Genomic DNA, 27,070 nt, shown 5'->3' with positions numbered 1-27,070 from the left:
TAGTTCTGGCAGTTTTTTGTTGATTCTTTTCATATTTTCTACATAAGTGCTCATGTCACCTGAGAATCAAGACAGTTTTATTTTTTCCTTCTCAATCTGTATATCTTTTATGTACTTTCCTTGTCTTATTGCATTAGCTAGGACTTCCAGTACAATATTAAAAACCAGTGATGAGAGGGGACATCCTTACCTGTTCCTGATCTCAGTGAGAAAGTTTCTAGTTCACCATTACGTATGATGTTAGCTGTAGGTTTTTTGTAGATGTTTTTATCAAGTTGAAGAAGTTTCCCTCCATTCTTAGTTTGCTAAGAATTTTATCATAAATAGGTGTTGGATTTTGTTAAAATGCTTTTTATGCATCTATTGATATGATCATATGATTTTTCTCCTTTAGCCATTTGATGTGAAAGAATATATTAATTGCTTTTTGAATGTTGAACTGTACTTACATACTAGGGATAAATCCCACTTGGTCATTGTATATAATTCCTTTTATACATTGTTGGATTTGACTTGCTAGTGTTTTATTGAACATTTTTGCATCTATACTCATAAGATATGTTAGTCTGTGGTTTTCTTTTCTTATAATGTCTTTGTCTGGTTTTGGTATTAGGGTAACGTTGGCTTCATAGAATGAGTTAGGAAGTATTCTTTCTGTTTCTATCTTCTGGAAGAGATTGTAGAGACTTGCTATAATATCTTTCTTAAATGTTTCCTAGAACCCACCAATGAATGCTTATGGCTCCTTCCTCTCCTGCCTATTTAAATCTGTTTTCTCTGCCTGAAATGCACGTCTTCATCTATTATATCTAGAAAACCACGACTTCACCTTTTAAAAATTTTTCTCTGGGAGAAGTTTACCATATTTCTATTTCTCTCCCCAAAGCCCTTGGGTCTGTACTACATTTTTTTTTTTACTACCTTTCACTTTGTCCCCTCTTTCTTTTTATAAGCCTGTCCACTGTATGAGGCACAATATCCAACTCCTTCCTTTCCTCTACCTTTGAAGGCATGCCCACAGGTCCTTTTTAGTGCAAAAGCTTTATTGCTTCTCATTGAGTAGCAAAAATAATTAAATGTGATTTAATTATTTTATTATTCTTAGAATAATAATCTCTGGCCTATGTTTCTCACTTCTCCTTTGAGTTTTAAATTTATAAAACAATCTATTGGGGAGGAGAGAAGATGGCGGAAGAGTAAGACGCGGAGATCACCTTCCTTCCCACAGATACAGTAGAAATACATCTACACGTGGAACTGCTCCTACAGAACACCCACTGAACGCTGGCAGAAAACGTCAGACCTCCCAAAAGGCAAGAAACTCCCCCCGTACTTGGGTAGGGCAAAAGAAAAAAGAAATAACAGAGACAAAAGAATAGGGACGGCACCTGCACCAGTGGGAGGGAGCTGTGAAGGAGGAAAGATTTCCACGCACTAGGAGCCCCTTCGCGGGCAGAGACTGCAGGTGGCAGAGGGGGGAAGCTTCGGAGCCACGGAGGAGAGCGCAGCCACAGAGGTGCGGAGGGCAAAGTGGAGAGATTCCCGCACTTCCCGCACGGAGGCTCGGCGCTGACCAGCACTCACCAGCCCGAGAGGCTTGTCTGCTCAGCCGCCGGGGCGGGCGGGGCTGGGAGCTGAGGCTCGGGCTTCGGTCGCAGGGAGAGGACTGGGGTTGGCGGCGTGAACACAGCCTGAAGGGGTTAGTGCACCACAGCTAGCCGGGAGGGAGTCCGGGAAAAAGTCTGCAGCTGCCGAAGAGGCAAGAGACTTTTTCTTCCCTGTTTCCTGGTGCGCGAGGAGAGGGGATTCAGAGCGCCGCCTAAACGAACTTCAGAGACGGGCGCGAGCCGCAGCTAACAGCGCGGATCCCATAGCAACAGGGGCGCAGAGGGAAAAACGGAGAGACTCCCGCACAGAGGCTCGGCGCCGAGCAGCGCTCACCAGCCCGAGAGGCTTGTCTGCTCCCCCGCTGGGGCGGGCGGGGCTGGGAGCGGAGGCTCAGGCTTCGGTCGGATCGCAGGGAGAGGACTGGGGTTGGCGGCGTGAACACAGCCTGAAGGGGTTAGCGCACCACAGCTGGCTGGGAGGGAGACCGGGAAAAAGTCTGCAGCTGCCGAAGAGGCAAGAGACTTTTTCTTGCCTCTTTGTTTCGCGGCGCGCAAGGAGAGGGGATTCAGAGCGCCGCCTAAACGAACTCCAGAAACTGGCGCGAGCCGCGGCTATCAGCGCGGACCCCAGAGACGGGCGTGAGACGCTGGGGCTGCTGCTGCCGCCTCCAAGAAGCCTGTGTGCGAGCACAGGTCACTCTCCACACCGCCCCTCCCGGGAGCCCGTGCAGCCCGCCACTGCCAGGGTCCCGTGATCCAGGGACAACATCCCCCGGGAGAACGCACTCCGCGCCTCAGGCTGCTGCAACGTCACGCCGGCCTCTGACGCCGCAGGCTCGCCCCGCCTCCTCCGTACCCCTCCCTCCCCGCGGCCTGGGCGAGCCAGAGTCCCCGAAGCAGCTGCTCCTTTAACCCCGTCCTGTCTGGGCGGGGAACAGACGCCCTCAGGCGACCTACACGCAGAGGCGGGTCCAAATCCAAAGCTGATCCCCAGGAGCTGTGCGAACAGAGAAGAGGAGGGGAAATCTGTCCCAGCAGCCTCAGAAGAAGCGGATTAAAACTCCATAAACAACTTGATGTGCCTACATCTGTTGAATACCTGAATAGACAACGAATCATCCCAAATTCAGGAGGTGGACTTTGGGAGCAGGATATATTAATTTTTCCCCTTTTCCTTTTTTTTTTGTGAGTGTATATGTATACGCTTCTGGGGGAGATTTTGTCTGTATAGCTTTGCTTTACAATAGCTTTATTTTACTTCACTATATTATAGCTTCTTTCTTTCCTTTCTTTCTTTCTTTCTTTCCTTCCTTCCTTCCTTCCTCCTTCCTTCCTTCCTACCTTTCTTTCTTTCTTTGTTTCTTTCTTTCTATTTTTTCTCCCTTTTACTCTGAGCCGTGTGGACGAAAGGCTCTTGGTGCTTCAGCCAGGCATCAGGGCCGTACCTCGGAGGTGGGAGAGCCAACTTCAGGACACTGGTCCACAAGAGACCTCCCAGCTCCACGTAATACCAAACGGCAAAAATCTCTCAGAGATCTCCAACTCAACATCAAGACCCAGCATCACTCAATGACCAACAAGCTACAGTGCTGAACACCCTATGCCAAACAACTAGCAAGACAGGAACACAGCCTCATCCATTAGCAGAGAGGCTGCCTAAAATCATAATAAGGCCACAGACACCCCAAAATACACCACCAGACGTGGACGTGCCCACCAGAAAGACAAGATCCAGCCTCATCCACCAGAGCTCAGGCACTAGTTCCCTCCACCAGGAAGCCTACACAACCCACTGAACTAACCTTAGCCACTGGGGACAGATACCAAAAACAACGGGAACTACAAACCTGCAACCTGTGATAAGGAGACCCCAAACACAGTAAGATAAGCAAAATGAGACGACAGAAAAACACACAGCAGATGAAGGAGCAGGGTCAAAACACACTAGACTTAACAAATGAAGAGGAAATAGATAGTCTACCTGAAAAAGAATTCAGAATAATGATAGTAAGGATGATCCAAAATCTTGGAAATAGAATAGACAAAATGCAAGAAGCATTTAACAAGGACGTAGAAGAACTAAAGAGGAATCAAGCAATGATGAAAAACACAATAAATGAAATTAAAAATACTCTAGATGGGATCAATAGCAGAATAACTGAGGCAGAAGAAAGGATAAGTGACCTGGAAGATAAAATGGTGGAAATAACTACTGCAGAGCAGGATAAAGAAAAAAGAATGAAAAGAACTGAGGACAGTCTCAGAGACCTCTGGGACAGCATTAAACGCACCAACATTCGAATTATAGGGGTCCCAGAAGAAGAAGAGAAAAAGAAAGGGACTGAGAAAATATTTGAAGAGATTATAGTTGAAAACTTCCCTAATATGGGAAAGGAAATAGTTAATCAAGTCCTGGAAGCACAGAGAGTCCCATACAGGATAAACCCAAGGAGAAACACGCCAAGACACATATTAATCAAACTGTCAAAAATTAAATATAAGGAAAACATATTAAAGGCAGCAAGGGAAAAAAAACAAATAACACACAAGGGAATCCCCATAAGGTTAACATCTGATCTTTCAGCAGAAACTCTGCAAGCCAGAAGGGAGTGGCAGGATATACTTAAAGTCATGAAGGAGAAGAACCTACAACCAAGATTACTCTACCCAGCAAGGATCTCATTCAAATGTGATGGAGAAATTAAAACCTTTACAGACAAGCAAAAGCTGAGAGAGTTCAGCACTACCAAACCAGCTTTACAACAAATGCTAAAGGAACTTCTCTAGGCAAGAAACACAAGAGAAGGAAAACACCTACAATAACAAACCCAAAACATTTAAGAAAATGGGAATAGGAACATACATATCGATAATTACCTTGAATGTAAATGGATTAAATGCTCCCACCAAAAGACACAGGCTGGCTGAATGGATACAAAAACAAGACCCATATATATGCTGTCTACAAGAGACCCACTTCAGACCTAGAGACACATACAGACTGAAAGTGAGGGGATGGAAAAAGATATTCCATGCAAATGGAAATCAAAAGAAAGCTGGAGTAGCAATTCTCATATCAGACAAAATAGACTTTAAAATAAAGACTATTACAAGAGACAAAGAAGGACACTATATAATGATCAAGGGATCTATCCAAGAGGAAGGTATAACAATTGTAAATATTTATGCACCCAACATAGGAGCACCTCAATACATAAGGCAAGTACTAACAGCCATAAAAGGGGAAATCGACAGCAACACAATCATAGTAGGGGACTTTAACACCCCACTTTCACCAATGGACAGATCATCCAAAATGAAAATAAATAAGGAAACACAAGCTTTAAATGATACATTAAACAAGATGGACTTAATTGATATTTATAGGACATTCCACCCCAAAACAACAGAATACACATTTTTCTCAAGTGCTCATGGAACATTCTCCAGGATAGATCATATCTTGGGTCACAAATCAAACCTTGGTAAATTTAAGAAAATTGAAATCGTATCAAGTATCTTTTCCGACCACAACGCTATGAGACTAGATATCAATTACAGGAAAAGATCTGTAAAAAATACAAACACATGGAGGCTACACAATACATTACTTAATAATGAAGTGATTACTGAAGAAATCAAAGGGGAAATCAAAAAATACCTAGAAATAAATGACAATGGAGATACGACGACCCAAAACCTATGGGACGCAGCAAAAGCAGTGCTAAGAGGGAAGTTTATAGCAATACAAGCCTACCTCAAGAAACAGGAAACATCTCGAATAAACAACCTAACCTTGCACCTAAAGCAATTAGAGAAAGAAGAACAAAAAAACCCCAAAGCCAGCAGAAGGAAAGAAATTATAAAGATCAGGTCAGAAATAAATGAAAAAGAAATGAAGGAAACAATAGCAAAAATCAATGAAACTAAAAGCTGGTTCTTTGAGAAGATAAACAAAATTGATAAACCATTAGCCAGACTCATCAAGAGAAAAAGGGAGAAGACTCAGATCAATAGAATTAGAAATGAAAAAGGAGAAATAACCACTGACACTGCAGAAATACAAAAGATCATGAGAGATTACTACAAGCAACTCTATGCCAATAAAATGGACAACCTGGAAGAAATGGACAGATTCTTAGAAATGCACAAACTGCCGAGACTGAACCAGGAAGAAATAGAAAATATGAACAGACCAATCACAAGCACTGAAATTGAAACTGTGATTAAAAGCCTTCCAACAAACAAAAGCCCAGGACCAGATGGCTTCACAGGTGAATTCTATCAAACATTTAGAGAAGAGCTAACACCTATCCTTCTCAAACTCTTCCAAAATATTGCAGAGGGAGGAACACTCCCAAACTCATTCTACGAGGCCACCATCACCCTGATACCAAAACCAGACAAAGATGTCACAAAGAAAGAAAACTACAGGCCAATATCACTGATGAACATAGATGCAAAAATCCTCAACAAAATACTCGCAAACAGAATCCAACAGCACATTAAAAGGATCATACACCATGATCAAGTGGGGTTTATCCCAGGAATGCAAGGATTCTTCAATATACGCAAATCAATCAATGTGATACACCATATTAACAAATTGAAGGAGAAAAACCATATGATCATCTCAATAGATGCAGAGAAAGCTTTCGACAAAATTCAACACCCATTTATGATAAAAGCCCTGCAGAAAGTAGGCATAGAGGGAACTTTCCTCAACATAATAAAGGCCATATATGACAAACCCACAGCCAACATTGTCCTCAATGGTGAAAAACTGAAACCATTTCCACTAAGATCAGGAACAAGACAAGGTTGCCCACTCTCACCACTATTATTCAACATAGTTTTGGAAGTGTTAGCCACAGCAATCAGAGAAGAGAAAGAAATAAAAGGAATCCAAATCGGAAAAGAAGAAGTAAAGCTGTCACTATTTGCAGATGACATGATACTATACATAGAGAATCCTAAAGAGGCTACCAGAAAACTCCTAGAGCTAATCAATGAATTTGGTAAAGTAGCAGGATACAAAATTAATGCACAGAAATCGCTTGCATTTCTATACACTAATGACGAAAAATCTGAAAGTGAAATTAAGAAAACACTCCCGTTTACCATTGCAACAAAAAGAATAAGATATCTAGGAATAAACCTACCTAAGGAGACAAAAGACCTGTATGCAGAAAATTATAAGACACTGATGAAAGAAATTAAAGATGATACAAATAGATGGAGAGATATACCATGTTCCTGGATTGGAAGAATCAACATTGTGAAAATGACTCTACTACCCAAAGCAATCTACAGATTCAATGCAATCCCTATCAAACTACCACTGGCATTTTTCACAGAACTAGAACAAAAAATTTCACAATTTGTATGGAAACACAAAAGACCCCGAATAGCCAAAGCAATCTTGAGAACGAAAAATGGAGCTGGGGGAATCAGGCTCCCTGACTTCAGACTATACTACAAAGCTTCAGTAATCAAGACAGTTTGGTACTGGCACAAAAACAGAAATATAGATCAATGGAACAGGATAGAAAGCCCAGAGATAAACCCACACACATATGGTCACCTTATCTTTGATAAAGGAGGCAAGCATATACAGTGGAGAAAAGACAGCCTCTTCAATAAGTGGTGCTGGGAAAATTGGACAGGTACATGTAAAAGTATGAAATTAGAACACTCCCTGACACCATGCACAAAAATAAACTCCAAATGGATTAAAGACCTAAGTGTAAGGCCAGACACTATCAAACTCTTAGAGGAAAACATAGGCAGAACACTCTATGACATACATCACAGCAAGATTCTTTTTGACCCAGCTCCCAGAGAAATGGAAATAAGAACACAAATAAACAAATGGGACCTAATGAAACTTAAAAGCTTTTGCACAGCAAAGGAAACCATAAACAAGACCAAAAGACAACCCTTAGAATGGGAGAAAATATTTGCAAATGAAGCAACTGACAAAGGATTAATCTCCAAGATTTACAAGCAGCTCATGCAGCTCAATAACAAAAAAACGAACAACCCAATCCAAAAATGGGCAGAAGACCTAAATAGACATTTCTCCAAAGAAGATATACAGATGGCCTACAGACACATGAAAGAATGCTCAACATCATTAATCATTAGAGAAATGCAAATCAAAACTACAATGAGATATCATCTCACACCGGTCAGAATGGCCATCATCAAAAAATCTAGAAACAATAAATGCTGGAGAGGGTGTGGAGGAAAGGGAACACTCTTGCACTGTTGGTGGGAATGTAAATTGATACAGCCACTATGGAGAACAGTATGGAGGTTCCTTAAAAAACTACAAATAGAACTACCATACGACCCAGCAATCCCACTACTGGGCATATACCCTGAGAAAACCATAGGTCAAAAAGTGTCATGTACCACAATGTTCATTGCAGCTCTATTTACAATAGCCAGGACCTGGAAGCAACCTAAATGTCCATCGACAGACGAATGGATAAAGAAGATGTGGCACATATATACAATGGAATATTACTCAGCCATAAAAAGAAATGAAATGGAGGTATTTGTAATGAGGTGGATGGAGTTAGAGTCTGTCATACAGAGTGAAGTAAGTCAGAAAGAGAAAAACAAATACAGTATGCTAACACATATATACGGAATCTAAGGAAAAAAAAAAAAAAAGGCCATGAAGAACCTAGTGGCAAGACGGGAATAAAGACACAGACCTACTAGAGAATGGACTTGAGGATATGGGGAGGGGGTGGGGTGAGATGTGACAGGGTAAGAGAGTGTCATGGACATATATACACTACCAAATGTAAAATAGATAGCTAGTGGGAAGCAGCCGCATAGCACAGGGGGATCAGCTCGGTGCTTTGTGACCACCTAGAGGGGTGGGATGGGGAGGGTGGGAGGGAGGGAGATGCAAGAGGGAAGAGAAATGGGAACATATTGTATATGTATAACTGATTCGCTTTGTTATAGAGCAGAAGCTAACACACTACTGTAGGGCAATTATACTTCAATAAAGATGTTTAAAAAAAAAAAAAAAAAAAAAAAAAAAAACAATCTATTGACTAGGTTATAATGTGGTAATAAATAACGCCCAAATATCAGTGGCTTATCACAACAAAGTTTATATCTTCTTCATGCTACATTTTCATCATGGTCACTCGGGCCCAGACTAATGAAGCAGCAACCATTTCCAACACTGCTGGTGGTGGTGTTGCAGGAAAAAGCAACTTAGGGTGGGGAGGGAGTGTGTGTGGATCTTGCTCTATGTGCCCTGAAGAGACACATACCTTCCTTTTAGAACTCATTTGTCAAACCTAGTCACATGGCCCTACTCAATAACAAAGGGATCAGGACATGGTGAAAAACTGGACATATTTGAGGGAACAGTATTAATGCCTACCACAGTGAACAAAATCTTCTTTATATTTCTTAGGGAGTGGTCCACAACTCTAACTGTTCCAACTCTTTACCAAATTTAGGGGAAAAGCCTGCCAACCTGCTCCTTTTCTTCACAGTATGAAAAAAACTTGCTGAGAATGTCGGGATAAAACAATACATGTCTTCGTGTTTTAAAAGGACAGTTTTCACCTCTAAGAATATTAGTGTGAGAGATACTTATCTCAGGGTCTCTGATTCACACAGAAATGATTCTGTTTTATGCATCTGGATTCTAATCTTAACTTTAATTAGCTCTGTAGCCTAGAATTAATAATAATAATAATGATTAAACTTGACATTAATTTGGTGATTACTATATTCCAAGTCTAAGAAGTCTGTATGCATTAATTTATGTAATTCTCACAACATCTGTCTGAAGTAGATAGTATTAGTAACCCCATTTTACAGGTGTGGAAAATAAAGCATCAGAGAGTTAGAAACTTTCCCCAAATTCTCATAGCTAGTAAGTCAAGGAGTTAGGTTTCTATTATGAGCAATCTGACTTAACTACTAAAGTAGTCCAATTTTATGTTTTCCAGTTTCTTAACCATGCCACTTGATATGCCAATTTTATTTTATTTTGTTTTTGTTTTATTTTATGTCCATTGTCTAGATTAGTATGTGCGGTATATACCAGAATGACCATCCTGAGTCAGTGACAAAGTTTACTAATTTTTTCCTCCTTGCTCTCAAATATATTATGTTTTACTCTATTTTTAGGTGTTTTTGAACCATTTGATAGTCTTAGCTACATTGAACTAATGGTATTGACAAAATGTCATGGGCCATGACATTGCCTCTCCACAAATATCCTAAAGCATGTCATCTGTTCCATTTTCAATTTATCAGTCATGGTCCAGCCAGAAAAAAAAACCTCCTTAGGCATTTTATACAGAGGGAATTTATTCAAAGAATTGGTTCGATGTGAGAGAGGAAAATAATCAAATAGGGAATCCAGAGACTAGTAACAGCTGAAAGCCATTTCTACCTCTGGGGCTGGAAAGACAGTAGAAGGAAGTTTGTTTCCAGAATCCAAAGGGCAGGACAACTTAGTAAGAGTTAGACAATGATAGGGGGCTGCTAGAGGACCCGGGACCTCAGAAGGAGGAGATTCTAGTGGTAGCTTGAGTCAAGGGGGAAACATCCTTCTGCTAATGATGACAAGAGAGGAAAAAATATCCTGGCTTTCTCACGTCTTCTCTTAGCTATTCTACCAGTTCCTCACTTGGCCAAAAATTTCCAGATGCCAAGGAAGCCTAAGAAATGGGGTACCTTCCAATCCAGAGGATACTGGGGAAGGGCAGATAATGGATTTGAGAACAAATGAACAAATGACTGGCACACTAACCATCTCTGTAATTCTCACTGAAAGAAAGGGATATTTCAATTTAGTATTGCTCAGTCAGTGCCATCTAAAAATTATCTCTTAAATTTCTCTCTTAAACATATGTATGTGATACAATCAACTTGAATTAATTTTTCACTTTTAAAGTGAATGATTTGATATCATACGGACACAGTCATACTTAATAAGTTTTACTAATTATTTAAACGTTATAATTTCACATAGCAGGCAAAAGTTAATTATTTATGGTCTGTCATATATGATTATATAATCCTTTCCAGCCCTCTTACCATTCTAGTTGCCTGAAATTACAATATTTTATCTCAGGATTACTCACTGTGCTCTCCAGTGAAGCCCCAGGAATAACAAGTTTTCAAATGACATGTAGGATTATGATCCTTAAGGGCAAAGCAAAGATCTACAGCTATGTCTATGTGACATAAATTTACCTTGTTGAAAAGGGAGAATAAAATCTACTAAACTGCTATGGTGAGTCATATAGAACAGCACTTCCCATACTGTGTTTCAGACACAAATCATGCAAGATGCTGTGGAAGAAAACAAACTGTAGCAAAATAAATTTGAGAAGATCTCACAATTTATCCCCCTCCAGGAAAGTCACAATGTTTAATAAGGGGTTGGTAACAAAAAACTGTTTAATCCAGCATTCCAAAACTAATATGTTTTAAAAGAATCAGGCTGCCACCATCATCCAGGTAGAGGTAGATGTCTGAATTAAGGCTGTGACCACAGCAGTGATATGATACATGAAAGAGACAATGTGGACATTGAATTGATAAGGATTGCCTTAAAATTGGACTGGTAGTGGTATTAAGTTGAAAGAAGTCACAAGAAGCCAGCATTTTCAGTGTTCAAAAGAATAGTTGTGTCAACACACACGAGATGTATAAGGATTTTTTTTTTGGCTGAGTTGGGTCTTCGTTGCTGCACGCGGGCTTTCTCTAGTTGCAGAGAGTGGGGGCTACTCTTCGTTGCAGTGCATGGGCTTCTCGTTGTGGTGGCTTCTATTGTTGCAGAGCACAGGCTCTAGAGCACAGGCTCAGTAGTTGTGGTGCATGGACTTAGTTGTTCTGTGGCATGTGGGATCTTCCTGGACCAGGGTTTGAACCTGTGTCCCCTGCATTGGCAGGCGGATTCTTAACCACTGTGCCACCAGGGAAGCCCAAGGATGTTTGTTGAATCACCATTTATAGTAGTAAAAATCTGAAAACAAAGATGCTTATCTATGATAATTATTAAATAATATATATTGAATATTATATAGAATATATGAATGTACATATATATGTATACACATACATATATCTGTATTACAATATACATTCATATATTCTATATATACATATAAGATTACATCCCTATTAACAAGAATAAGTAATCTCTATACTAACAGACTTGAAAGAATTTACATGATGTTCAAGTGACAAAAGCAAGCATGTAGAATATGATCAAATTTTAGTAAAAAAAGACAAAATATGAAAATGTAAAAATGTTTATTTGTTATGGTAGACTCCATTGCTCTAACAAATTAACTCCAAAATAAAAGTGACAACACAATAAAAGTTTCTCTTACCCTTATCATAATCCAATGTGGATCAGCAGGAGTTCTTCATTCCTCTCCATTCAGGTGGCAGATGCAGAAAGAGGACAAAATATGTGGAAGAATGATGTGCTTCTTTTTATGAGTCAGGCCTGGCAGTGGTGCACATTACTTTCACTAACATTCCTTTGGTCACACCCAACTGCAAGGGAGGCTGGAAAATGAAATCCAGGCATATGCCCAGGAGGGAGAGGGGAACACAGATGTTGGTAAGCATTGGCAGTCTCTTCTTCAAAGAGTTATCATTAATCCCTGGCCATTGTGGGAGGGCGGTGAAAGACACAGGAAATAAAATAATTATAATAGACACTGAAGTCAGGCTGAGATATTGAGTAAGGAGATGGGAAGTTATAATTGGCTTAACTTCTGGAATAATCAGGGGTGCTGATGAGATACCTTAAAGAAGAGACCAAGTAGGCAGTAGGAAATGCAAATGGATCATGGAAGAGAAGTAGGAACTGGAGTAAAGTATTGATCCGTTTGCCTGGGATAAAACGCATGCAAACTGAAAAGGCTGCCATGGACCACGGACAATATATTCATTGACTTCTATAAAAGGAAGTGGGAGAAGAAAGCCAAAGAAAAAGGGCAAACTAGTCAGAGAAGTAGGAAGAGAACCAGAGAACCATAGTGCCATGGATGCTGAGCTTGATAAACTCAGGTTCTAAGCAACAGTGGCTGCAACAGGTGATGTGTTTTTAAATTCTTTATTTTATTTATTTATTTTTGGCTGTGTTGGGTCTTCGTTTCTGTGCGAGGGCTTTCTCTAGTCGCGGCGAGCGGGGGCCATTCTTCATCGCGGTGCACGGGCCCAGTTGCTCCGCGGCATGTGGGATCTTCCCAGACCAGGGCTCGAACCCGTGTCCCCTGCATTGGCAGGCAGACTCTCAACCACTGCGCCACCAGGGAAGCCCGGTGATGTGTTTTTATAAAAAATTTGGGAATGAGACATAGCTGAAGAACTCATCTCAGTAGGTAAGAGGAAGACATTAAGAAGAATTACAATAGTTTTTATGAAGCATTGTGCCTCTAGCAGCTCATTTCCTCTTGACTCAACACTTCTCTCTCTCTCCAAGACTCCCTTTGCTTGACTGACTCTCTTTCTATGTGTAGTTCACATACATACCTTCCAAGAGAGGAGTTGATTGGTGCAGGTTGTTGTTATATAATATAGAGGCTCTTGTGACAGAGGTCTAGGACTGGGTTTCCTCAAGAGCTATTGGCAGAACTTCTAGTATAAACATGGTTGGTTAGCTCAGAATCTACTCCATTTTTCCTCAGGGAATAAAACAGAACAAAGATGCGTGTGCACACACACACACACACACACACAAACACACTTTGCTTTCAGTGAAACCAGGAGGCAAATAAAATATGGGCACTCCAAATATTGTGTAATGATGGCCAGAAGTGTCTGAGAAGCAGAGCTATGTGGGAAGTGATGTTGGAAGAGGTGGGCTGGATAAACTCGGATACTCAGGGTCCTGAGAGTTCAGGAAGAATTCACAGTACAGTCCTTTAGGAGAGAAACCAAACCTGATAGTACAAGAGATGAAACTTAAGCTGATGTTGCTATGAGAAGATCTAAGCTCAAACAGGGCTAAGGTCAGGTCGTAGTCACCTGCACAGGGCAGGTGAAGAGCAAAGGGGCAGAAAGTATTACAGAGGAGACTATTAAACTTCAAATTATAGAGACTCCAGGTAAATAGTTTTGGAAGAACTCAGGAGATACAGTTGATCCTTGAACAATTTAGGTTTGAACTACATGGGTCCATTTATACACTGATTTCTTTCAATAAATATGTACTGCAGTACTGTGTGGTCTACAGTTGGTTGAATCTGTGGATGTGGAACCTTGGATTTGGAGGGCTGACTGTAAAGTTACATGCATATTTTCCACTGCATGGAGGTCAGCGCTTCTAACTTCCCCCTAGAATTAAGGGGAAAAAAGAAAACTCAATTTTGGAATAAGGAGGTGAGAAGTATAATAAGCTTTTTGATTGTTTCATTTTTATTCCAACTAGATCAGCTGCACATGTATTAGTTACAATTATTGTTCCAGGAAGACAAAAAAGATTTAATGTGGCAGACAAAGGAACACTCTGAAACAAGATGTTTCACAAGTATCTCTCAGACTAATATTCTGGGGATTTATGTTTATTTTGCAAAGTGCCTTCCTCTCCTTAATTGTACTTGTGGTAACTTGTGCTTGTCCTTTTTAAGAGATGACTGAGGGTAAATAGAGCTAGCATGTGATCTGTAGTCCCAGGAAGATGTGCCCCAAAGCCTGGCTTCACGATGGTTGTTTGGGTCTGGACTCGGCTTGAGAATGAAATGTTGGGCCTTTACCACCCTGCAGACTCTCCTTCCCTTGTTTGTACTCAGGTGAGCTTGGTTGACGGAGTACAATTATTTGTGAGGGTGATAAATATTTGTCCCTTTTCTTTCTCTCTCAGCCCTGTGGAGACAAATCTCAATTGTCCCCCTGCATCCCTTGTATCCCAGAACCCTTGTTGAGCACAGCTTTATGGAGATTTGAGGATGGTGATTGTGAGGTTTGCCTGAAAGGCCAATCTCTCTGTTCCCCTGAGGAAACTTTGTCCTGTTGTATTGTCTGCTGCTGACTTTTTATGAGCTTATTTTAATTAAACCTCATAGTGAGTGCCAAGTCTGCTTTACAGAAGTCAATGTGGAAAACAAAAGAAAGAAGAAAAATGGTTAGCATAGCACAGGGAGATCAGCTCGGTGCTTTGTGACCACCTAGAGGGGTGGGATAGGGAAGGTGGGAGGGAGGGAGATGCAAGAGGGTAGAGATATGGGAACATATGTATATGTATAACTGATTCACTTTGTTATAAAGCAGAAACTAACACACCATTGTAAAGCAATTATACTTCAATAAAGATGTTAAAAAAAAAAAAAAGCACCAAAATAAACTGGTGAGCTTAATCAAATCAGTCTGACTTTTTTTTCCATAAAGTGAATTCATCCATTTGCTTGTTTGGGTCAGTTGACTGCCTAGTAATGATCACATCCACAAGGATGGAAGGACTAGCTGGGCTATTTCCACTGCATGGGTGACACGAAGAGGGGAGGTATGGTTCATGGTTCAGACCAGCTGGAGTTTGTGTTCAGTCATGAGTGATGGGAACTTTCTCATCAGTGTGATTTACAGAATTGAGAAAGGGCCTTGCCCACAAATGACCCTTCTGTGTTTCATGAAACCCCAACATTGTTTGTCCCTACATTCTTGGGTCCTGAAGATTGATGTATAAATGTGATATAAAAATACCCTGTGGGAGGAATAACACATAAAATCACTATGATGCAGTCATACCGCAGCTCAAATTCGTGTGTAAAAATAGCCTTCTTGGAACCCACAAGGGGCCTAGTACATGGGGCAGAAGGAGGAAGATTTTCATGAACAAAAGGGAGACAAGAGAGTGCAGAGGGCACAAAGGCTACCTGAATAAGGGACTAATGTAGTGTGCATAGGAGCCTTGGAACAAGGGCTAGAAAAGGGTTCTGAAAGGGGAGCTTGGGGCCAGGAATTAAGTTGTTTTATTTTCTAATTCTGCATAGGGAGGGCCTGCCTCTGACAGAAATGGAAATTTCACATACACTGCACTGGCCTCCTTTCCTAACGTTATGCTGAAAAGCGTCTTCTGTTTGGGCTAAGAGGTGAAAATAAGGAAGACAAAAGGGCAAAGATGGGTCAGTTATTTATGGTAGTCAGAGGGAGAACATACGAAGTAGTTTGGTTAAAATTGGACAGAAAGAAGCAGCAGTTAAAAGTCAATCTGTAGGAAATTAGGCCAGAGGGTGGACTTTAAAGCTCCAGTTTTGCCTCTGTGAGTGTCATCTTTTTGATCCTTCCCAAGAAAAAGGAGAACAGTGAGGTTTCTCCCGGCAAAGGCCAGGAATCAGGAGTGGACCTGTGGTGTGTGATACAGTTTCATGTTTAGGAGTAGATAAGAACTGCCTTCAGATCCATAGACTTGTGCCTCTAATTGTTTTTTCCATTGGGAATTCACCGGGATTTAATCCTTTGCTTGGAAGCGTCACTGTGTGCTGAGTACTTTGTTTAGGGGACTTACCCGCTGAGCCAGTGTTTTGGAACTCCAGGTTGAGGGTGTTGACAAAGGACAGGGCTGAGTGGAAGCAGAACCCCAGAAGTGCAGCCCTTGGGAATGAAAATACCGCCAAACATGTGACTATGAACACCTGAGAACAGGGACTGTACCTTATAAGTTGTTGTTGGTTGGGTCCCCCGGAAAGCAGGCTCTGAGATGGAAATCAGCATGCAGGGTGTTTCACAGGGAGTGATTTTGAGATCAACATCTGTGGAAGGGAAGGGAAAGAAGCAGGATGGGGCAGAGGAAGAAGTTGAGTGAGCCCCATAGGGAGTTCTGCAGCTAGCGTGGCCCTTTGGTTGACATGAGTTGGAGGAAATGAAGGCATGAGTGGATTCAGGCTGTCTGGGTAAAGAGGTGTGACCTTGGGTAAGGCAGGTTTCTCCTGCCAATGAAGCATCAAAGACGGAGAATGGCTCAGAGCTATCTTTCACGAATACTTTCAGCAGCTGGGGAGATGAGTCCATAAAATCTGACATCCTCAACACCTAACACAATACATCACAGACAGTCAGTGCTAAGACATATTTTTTAACCAGATGTTCAACTGATTTTCTAAGAAGTAATAAAAACATCACCTCTGCAAGGATCCAATCTCCATCAGTCCTGTGACATCCTTCTGCACTTATCCTTGGCAGGATGGAATGGGTTAAAGTGGATTTATAGAAAACCACTGCCTGAACATTGTTCAAATTAACGTACACAGGATCAGTTACATTCTTCCAAGGTGAGAGTCAAGTGGCTCTCAGTTGGGGTGTTTTTGCCTCTGAAGGACATTTGGCACTATCTGGAGACATTTTTGATAATCATGATTGAGGAGGGCGGTGCTACTGGCATCTACTGAGTTGATGTCAAGGATGCTGCTAAACATCCTACAGTGCTCATAACAAAGAACCATCCAGCCAAAATGACAGTAGTGCTGAGCTTGAGAAACCATGGCTTGGCCCATAGAGTAACCATGAAAGCGCCTGGTGCTCTCTCTCTCCCCTTGACGTGCACTCCTTCAACCACACTGCATGTATTTTGTGGCTACCTCTCCTATTCCACTTAACTTTTGTCTTGATTCAAATATTGTTGAATACTTGTCTCATTTCTTTAGGAGACTATGAGTGCCTGAAAGGCCTGAGTAGTCTTATTTACTCTAAATCTCTCATAACACCTAGCACATGGTAAGAGTAAAGTTGTACTGAAATACATTGGAAGGGCGTTGATTTTTCAGGCTGATATATCTCTGTTCCAGACCATACTGGTGCTCCTCTCATCATCTCAGGTACTCACTAGGAGGTGTCAAGAGCTTGGGTCCTGTTTGGAGTCATCAGGTGAGCTGGACAGAGGATGATTTATATGTTAGGGTAATTCAAGACACATAAATCCCAGTCTGAAGATGGTATGTAGTTGTTCTTTATTTCCTCAGGGTCTCAGAGGTGGAGGCTAGCTAAAAAGGACCTCTGAAGCTGAGGACAAAAGGAAGCATCCAAGGAAGAGAGGGTTGTTTCTTTTTTATGCCTTGTTCCTTTCATCCCCCCAGTGCTCTGGGCTCACTCATCTTCCCTCCTTCCCTCCACACATAGTCCAGGGAGAAGATGGCCCTGTTCCTTATTTCTCTGGGTCTCTTGGAATCAAGACCATCTGTAAGCATGTATATGGGGCCATGCTCAGAGCTGCAGTCTCGACTGAAGAAAGAGGAGGTGTAAGAGCCTCTTGTTTTCTCTACATTTTCTTGCCTGGGAGGAGATGGCAGAATTACTAATCAATTTTCAAAACTTGATTTAGAGACAGGCTGGATCCCAGTCCCCACTGACAATAACCCTGTGTCTACTCACTCAATAACCATTTTAATGTCATTTTAATCTGCAAGTTTATTAGACTATCCAATGCAATCAAATCAATGTACTAAAACTGCTTCAGTGTAGAGTATATATTACTGTTCATGGAGCAATTTATTTTTCCAGATTTTTCTGGAAGAAAACTATAATTATTTCTTGCTAGTGGTGGAGCAATAGGGACTAAAATCCTTGGTCTTGAGTTTCGTGGGACTTATTCTAAGTGGAATAAGTCCTCCCTCTCTGGTCCCTGAAGATCTGCTTTTTGGTGTTCAGCCCTGAAGGAGTCATGAAAGGTGATGTTTTGCCCATATCAATAAAATGCATATCCCCCCATCCTGCAGAAGATTATGTCATTTACATAACATATTCAGCCCAATTGACACTGTTGTCATCTATCATTCAATTAGGTATTTAGCATATGTTCTATTCTGGTCATAATAAAATCATTATGCAAATTCATGGAGAAATGTATTCTTCTCGGGCAGACATTGGCTTTTAAATTAGAACATCTCCACTGTTATTATTAATTGTTTTTGTGTGAAAATATCATAAGTGATTGGACCAAATTACAAATCAGTCCTCTGCCAAATTAAATTCTTAAAATCACCATCATTATTGGGTTATGCTATTGTGAAAGAGAAGCAATCAAACCTAGGAAACATTAGAATATTCTTACATGCCTAACAAGTAGAGAAACAGGTTGATGCTTTCTGAAATGTCTCACTCCCCAAACCACCCACTCCTTTATCATCCCCTCGATGAGTGCATCTGTATGTGCATGCATACACACATACATGCACACACACAAGTACACCCCTAAAGATAACCTAGCGGTAGATCAAAGTCATTAAAGCCTTAAATCCATAAGTCTAGTCACATTTGGAATAAGGACTTGATAGCCTCATCATTTGTGATCAGAATCCAACTGGTTCACTGTGCCCTGGATGTTTATTCCCAAATATGAGATTTGGTATTATACTTGGGAAGATACACAGAATTTTAAAGTAATTTTTCTAGGGAAGATAAGCAGGAGAATGTTTTATTAATAATAGGAAAAACTACAGGATATACAATTTCGATTATTTATTTATTTATTTATTTGAGGCTCAGAAAGTTCAACATGCTTAATATAAAATTTAAGCAAATTTGTATATGTGCAACCTCCTGAAAACTTTATTTTCCAGCTTTATTGAGATATAATTGACATATAATATTGTGGAAATTTTAATATGTACAATGCAAGGATTTGATATATATATATATATCGTGAAATGATCACCCCAATAAGATTAGTTAACACTTTCATCAGTCATCTAGTTACAATTATTCTTTGTGTGTGCAGTGAGAACTTATAAGATCTACACTCAGGGGGACCTTCAAGATGGCAGAGGGGTAAGATGTGGAGATCACCTTCCTCCCCACAAATACATCAAGAATACATCTACATGTGGAACAACTCCTACAGAACACCTACTGAACACTGGCAGAAGACCTCAGACTTCCCAAAAGGCAAGAAACTCCCCACGTACCTGGGTAGGGCAAAAGAAAAAAGAAAAAACAGAGACAAAAGAATAGGGGTGGAGCCTGCACCTCTTGGAGGGAGCTGTGAAGGAGGAAAAGTTTCCACAAACTTTTTCAAAAGATCACATTTTGAATTCATTTAACCAGAGTAAATTGAAGAAATACAATTAATTGAAGAAATAAAATTAACTAAAGGATATGAAACAGTGAGGGGAAGATTATGGTAAATGATTCTCTTTAAATTCACTTAGGGACTTCCCTGGTGGCGCAGTGGTTAAGAATCCACCTGCCACTGCAGGGGACACGGGTTTGAGCCCTGGTCCGGGAAGATCCCACATTCCACGGAGCAACTAAGCCCGTGCACCACAACTACTGAGCCTGCGCTCTAGAACCCGCAAGCCACAACTACTGAAGCCCCCATGCTTAGAGCCCGTGCTCTGTCACAAGAGAAGCCACCGCAATGAGAAGCCCACGCACCACAATGAAGAGCAGTCCCCGCTCACCAGAAATAGACAAAGTCTGCACACGGCAACATAGGCCCAACAGAGCCATAAATAAATAAATAAATAAATAGATAAATTCACTTAAAGGGAAGTTTATATATACACGTTTTAAAACACACAAACACACTTTAATTTTGCAAGTCATAATGAATTTTTAGGCTACCATACTCATCTAATTGAAGATAAAATATCCACCAACACACATGGCAAGGAACCCCTGAAAGCAGAAATCCATTTCCCTAGAAATGTATTTATTTTGCCATTAAATAGTAAGTGACGGGGTGAAAGAAGAAACAAGGATGCTTCTAAAGAAATGTTAGCTTCAGGGCCCAGATTTTTAAATTACAGCTATTGCATCAGAAAGAGGACTATACCAGAAAATTGAAAATAAGAATTTGGGTCCTAGCTTTGCAATTTACCAGCTCTATTACCTCAGAAAAATAACTTTACTGCAGTATTTCAGTCTTAAAATATGTATAATCGTAACAACTATATAGTTGTTATATATATAGTTAGTATATATTGGATGCTCAATAAATATTGGTTAAATGAATTAAGGGTGTTTGTGAGATTACTTTGCAAACTGTGTACACAACAGTATTTCCATAGCACTTAACAGCACCTGAAACAATGACACATATTACTCATTTATTTTTTGATTTCTGCCTCTCCCCCAACTAAAGGCAAGCTCTATGAAAGCAGGATTTTTTTTTGCCTTTTCTGGTTTTGTTTCTCAATTTTCTTCACCTTTAAATTTAAATTTAGGGAGACCCTCAAGATGGCAGAAGACTAAGACATGGAGATCACCTTCCTCCCTACAAATACATCAGAAATATATCTACGTGTGGAACATCTCATACAGAACACCAACTGAATGCTGGCAGAAAACCTCAGACTTCCCAAAAGGCAAGAAATTCCCCACGTACATGGGTAGGGCAAAAGAAAAAAGAAAAAACCAAGACAAAAGAATAGGGATGGGACCTGCACCTCTGGGAGGTAGCTGTGAAGGAGGAAAAGTTTCCACACACTAGGAAGCCCCTTCACTGGTGGAGACAGGGTCTTTGGAGCCATGGAGGAGAGCACAGCAATAGAGGTGCAGAGGGCAAAGAGGAGAGATTCCTGCACAGAGGATCAGTGCCGACCAGCACTCACAAGCCTGAGAGGCTTGTCTGCTCATCCGCTGGTTCAGGAGGGGGCTGGGTGCTGAGGCTCGGGCTTTGGAGGTCAGATCCCAGGAAAAGAAGTGGGGCTGGCTGAGTGAACACAGCCTGAAGGGGGCCAGTACATCACAGCTAGCCAGGAGGGAGTCCAGGAAAAAGTCTGGATGTGCCTAAGAGGCAAGAGACCATTGTTTCAGGGTGTGCAAGGAGAGGTGATTCAGAGTACTGCCTAAACGAGCTCCAGAGATGGGCACAAGCTGTGGTTATCAGCACGGACCCCAGAGACGGGCATGAGATGCTAACACTGCTGCTGCAGACACCAAGAAACCTGTGTGCAAGCACAGGTCACTATCCACACCTCCCCTCCTGAGAGGCTGTGCAGCCTGCCACTAGCAGGGTCCTGTGATCCAAGGACAACTTCCCCGGGAGAACACACGGCATGCCTCAGGCTGTTGCAACATCATGCTGGCCTCTGCTGCTGCAGGCTCGCCCTGCATTCCATACCACTCCCTGCCCCTGGCCTGAGTGAGCCAGAGTCCCCTAATCAGCTGATACTTTAACCCCGTCCTGTCTGAGTGAAGAACAGATGCCCTCAGGTGACCTACACACAGAGGCAGGGACAAATCCAAAGCTGAACCTCAGGAGCTGTGCAAACAAGAAGACAAAGGGAAATTTCTCCCAACAGCGGCAGGAGCAGCAGATTAAATCTCCAAAATCAACTGGATGTACCCTGCATCCGTGGAACACCTGAATAGACAAAAAATCATCTCAAAGTTGAGGCGGTGGACTTTGGGAGCAATTGTAGACTTGGGGTTTGTTTTCTGCATCTAATTTGCTTCTGGTTTTATGTTTATCTTAGTTTAGTATTTAGAGCTTATTATCATTGGTAGATTTGTTTATTGATTTGGTTGTTCTCTTCTTTTTTTTAAAATATGTATATATTTTTTCCTTTTTCTCTTTTTGTGATTGTGTATGTGTATGTTTCTTTGTGTGATTTTCTCTGTATAACTTTGCTTTTACCATTTGTCCTAGGGTTCTGTCTTTTTTTTTTTTTTTTCTTAGTATAGTTTTTAGTGCTGTTATCATTGGTGGATTTGATTTTTGCTTTGGTTACTCTCTTCTTTCTTTTTTTAATTACTTTGTATTTTTTAATTTTTAATAATTAAATTTTACATTTTCTATTAATAACTTTATTTTAATTTCTTTCTTTCTTTCTTTCTTTCTTTCTTTCTTTCTTTCTTTCTTTCTTTCTTTCTTTCTTTCTCTCCCTTTTGCTCTCAGCCATATGGCTGACAGGGTATCATTTAAAGCTTGTGTTTCCTTATTTATTTTCATTTTGGATGATCTGTCCATTTGTGAAAGTGGGGTGTTAAAGTCCCCTACTATGATTGTATTACTGTCGATTTCCCCATTATGGCTGTTAACATTTGCCTTATGTATTGAGGAGCTCATATGTTGGGTACATAAGTATTTACAATTGTTATATCTTCTTCTTGGATTGATCCCTTGATCATTATGTAGTGTCCTTCTCTCTCTGTTGTAATAGTCTTAATTTTAAAGTCTATTTTGTCTGATATGAGAATTGCTACTCTATCTTTCTTTTGATTTCCATTTGCATGGAATATCTTTTTTCCATCCCCTCATTTTCAGTCTGTATCTGTCCCTAGGTCTGTAGTGAGTCTCTTGTAGACAGCATATATACGCATCTTGTTTTTGTATCCATTCAGCCAGTGTATGTCTTTTGGATGAAGCATTTAATCCTTTTACAATTAAGGTAATTTTCTGGTAGCATCTTTAGGATTCTCTATGTATAGTATCAGGAGAAAAACAAATACTGTATGCTAACAAATATATATGGAATCTAAAAAAAAAAAAAAAGATCATGAAGAACCGAGGGGAAGATGGGAATAAAGATACCGACCTACTAGGAAATGTACTTGAAGACTTGGGGAGGGGGAAGTGTAAGCTGGGACAAAGTGAGAGAGTGGTAGTGTATAAATGGACATATATACACTACCAAATGTAAAATAGAAAGCTAGTGGGAAGCAGTTGCATAGCACAGGGAGATCAGCTCGGTGCTTTGTGACCAGCTGGGAGGGTGGGATAGGGAGAGTGGGATGGAGGGAGATGCAAGAGGGAAGAGATATGGGGATATAAGTATATGTATGACTGGTTCACTTTGTTATAAAGCAGAAACTAACACACCATTGTAAAGCAATTATACTCCAATAAAAATGTTTTAAAAAAAATAAATAAATGAAAAAGAAATGAAGGAAACAATAGCGAAGATCAATAAAACTAAAAGCTGGTTCTTTGAGAAGATAAACACAATTGATAAACCATTAGCCAGACTCATCAAGAAAAAAAGGGAGAAGACTCAAATCAATAGATTTAGAAATGAAGAAGAGAAGTAACAACTGACACTGCAGAAATACAAAGGATCATGAGAGACTACTACAAACAACTATAGGCCAATAAAATGGACAACCTGGAAGAAATGGACAAATTCTTAGAAAAGCACAACCTTCCGAGTCTGAACCAGGAATAAATAGAAAATATAAACAGACCAATTACAAGCACTGAAATTGACACTGTGATTAAAAATCTTTCAACAAACAAAAGCCTAGGACCATTGCCTTCACAGGTGAATGCTTTCCAACATTTAGAGAAGAGTTAACACCTATCATTCTCAAAATCTTCCAAAATATAGCAGAGAGAGGGACACTTCCAAACTCATTCTATGAGGCCACCATCACCCGGATATCAAAACCGAACAAAGATGTCACAAAAAATGGAAACTACAGGCCAATATTACTGATGAACATACATTCAAAAATCCTCAACAAAATACTAGCAAACAGAATCCAACAGCACATTAAAGGGATCATACACTATGATCAAGTGGGGTTATCCAAGGCATACAAGATTTCTTCAATATACACAAATCAATCAATGTGATACACCATATGAACCAACTGAAGGAGAAAAACAATATGATCATCTCAATAGATGCAGAAAAAGCTTTGGACAAAATTCAACACCCATTTATGATAAAAACCCTCCAGAAAGTAGGTGTAGAGGGAACTTACCTCAACGTAATAAAGGCCATATATGACAAACCCACAACCAACATCGTTCTCAATGGTGAAAAATTGATACCATTTCCACTAAGATCAGGAACAGGAAAAGGTTGCCCACTCTCACCACTATTATTCAACATAGTTTTGGAAGATTTAGCCACAGCAATCAGAGATGAAAAAGAAATGAAAGGAATCCAAATCGGAAGAGAAGAAGTAAAACTGTCACTGTTTACAGATGACATGATACTATACATAGAGAATCCTAAAGATGCTACTAGAAAACTACTAGATCTAATCAATGAATTTGATAAAGTAGCAGGATACAAAATTTATGCACAGAAATCTCTGGCATTCCTATACACTAATAATGAAAAATCTGAAAGAGAAATTAAGGAAACACTCCCATTCAGCATTGCGACAAAAATAATAAAATACTAAGGAATAAACCTACCTAAGGAGACAAAAGACCTGTATGCAGAAAACTATAAGACACTGTTGAAAGAAATTAAAGATGATACAAACAGATAGAGAGGTATTCCATGTTCTTGGATTGGAAGAATTAACATTGTGAAAATGACTATACTACCAAAGCAATCTACAGATTCAATGCAATCCCTATCAAATTACCAATGGCATTTTTCACAGAACTAGAACAAACAATTCACAATTTGTATGGAAACACAAAAGACCCCGAATAGCCAAAGCCATCTTGAGAAAGACAAACGGAGCTTGAGGAATCAGACTCCCTGACTTTGGACTATACTACAAAGCTACAGTAATCAAGACAGTATGGTACGGACACAAAAACAGAATTATAGATCAATGGAATAGGACAGAAACCCCAGAGATAAACCCACGCACATATGGTCACCTTATCTTTGATAAAGGAGACAAGAATATACAATGGAAAGACAGCCTCTTCAATAAGTGGTGCTGGGAAAGCTGGACAGCTACATGTAAAAGAATGAAATTAGGACACTCCCTAACACCATACACAAAAATAAACTCAAAATGGATTAAAGACCTAAATGTAAGGCCAGACACTATAAAACTCTTAGAGGAAAACATAGGCATAATACTCTATGACATAAATCACAGCAAGATCCTTTTTGATCCACCTCCTAGAGTAATGGAAATAAAAACAAAAATAAACAAATGGGACTTAATGAAACTGAAAACCTTTTGCACAGCAAAGGAAACCATAAACAAGATGAAAAGAGAACCCTCAGAATGGGAAAAACTATTTTCACATGAAGGAAGTGACAAAAGATTATTCTCCAAAATATATAAGCAGCTCATGCAGCTTGATATCAAAAAAACAAACAACCCAATCCCAAAATGGGCAGAAGACCTAAATAGACATTTCTCCAAAGAAGATATACAGATTGCCAACAAACACATGAAAAGATGCTCAACATCACTAATCATTAGAGAAATGCAAATAAAAACTACAATGAGATATCACCTCACACTGGTCAGAATGGCCATCATCAAAAAATCTACAAACAGTAAATGCTGGAGAGGTTATGGAGAAAAGGGAACCCTCTTGCACTGTTGGTGGAAATGTAAATTGATACAGCCACTATGGAGAACAGTATGGAGGTTCCTTAAGAAACTAAAAATAGAACTGCCATACAACCCAGCAATCCCACTACTGGGCATATACCCTGAGAAAACTATAATTTAAAAAGAGTAATGTTCCACAATATTCACTGCAGCTCTATTTACAATAACCAGGACATGGAAACAACCTAGGTGTCTACTGATAGACGAATGGATAAAGATGATGTGGCACATATATACAATGGAATATTACTCAGCCATAAAAAGAAACGAAATTGAGTTTTTTGAAGTGACGTGGATGGACCTATAGACTGTCATACAGAGTGGTGTAAGTCATAAATAGAAAAACAAATACTGTATGCTAACACATATATATGGAATCTAAAAAAAAACTTTCTGAAGAACCTATGGACAGGACAGGAATAAAGACACAGATGTAGAGAATGGACTTGATGACACGGGGAGGGGGAAGGGTAAGCCGGGAAGAAGTGAGAGAGTGGCATGGACACACATACACTACCAAGTGTAAAACAGATAGCTAGTGTGAAGCAGCCACATTGCACAGGGAGATCAGCTCGGTTCTTTGTGTCCACTTAGAGGGGTGGTATAGGGAGGGTGGGAGGGAGACTCAAGAGGGAAGAGATATGGGGATATATGTATATGTATAGCTGATTCACTTGTTATACAGCAGAAACTAACACACCATTGTAAAGCAATTATACTCCCATAAAGGTGTTAAAAAAAAAACCTTGATTTCCTAATGCTCACAGAAGTGACAGAGTACACACACTCGAGAAACTTCATTGAATGGATGATAGGATAAATAAATAATTCTTTGGATTTTCTGGAAAAAAATCTACTCTCAGCAACTTTCAAATATGCAATACATTATTTTTAACTGTAGTCACTATGCTGTATATTACATCTCAAGTACATCATCTTACAACTGGAAATTTTTTCCCTTTGATGACCTTCACCTCTCCCCTCCCCCTTCCCTTGCCCCCTTCCCCTAGCAACCACCAATCTACTCTTTTTGTCTATGAGTTAGTGTTTTTCATCTTACAATAAAATGAGATCATACAGTTTGTGTTTGATAAAGATCTTAATAATAAATTTAAGTATTAATTTATCAAATTAATTCATTGAATTAGATTTGTTTGTTTATTAAATTTATTATTTAGAGACAAAAGTCAACTCTAAGTTCATAGTTTATCAGGCAGTTATGTGCGAAATGAAAGAAGAAAAATTATTGCTATTAA

Source organism: Balaenoptera borealis (assembly GCF_965194805.1).
Source record: "Balaenoptera borealis genome assembly, chromosome: 11".
In the NCBI taxonomy this organism is placed as follows: domain Eukaryota; kingdom Metazoa; phylum Chordata; class Mammalia; order Artiodactyla; family Balaenopteridae; genus Balaenoptera; species Balaenoptera borealis.
This window is presented reverse-complemented; position numbering follows the sequence as displayed.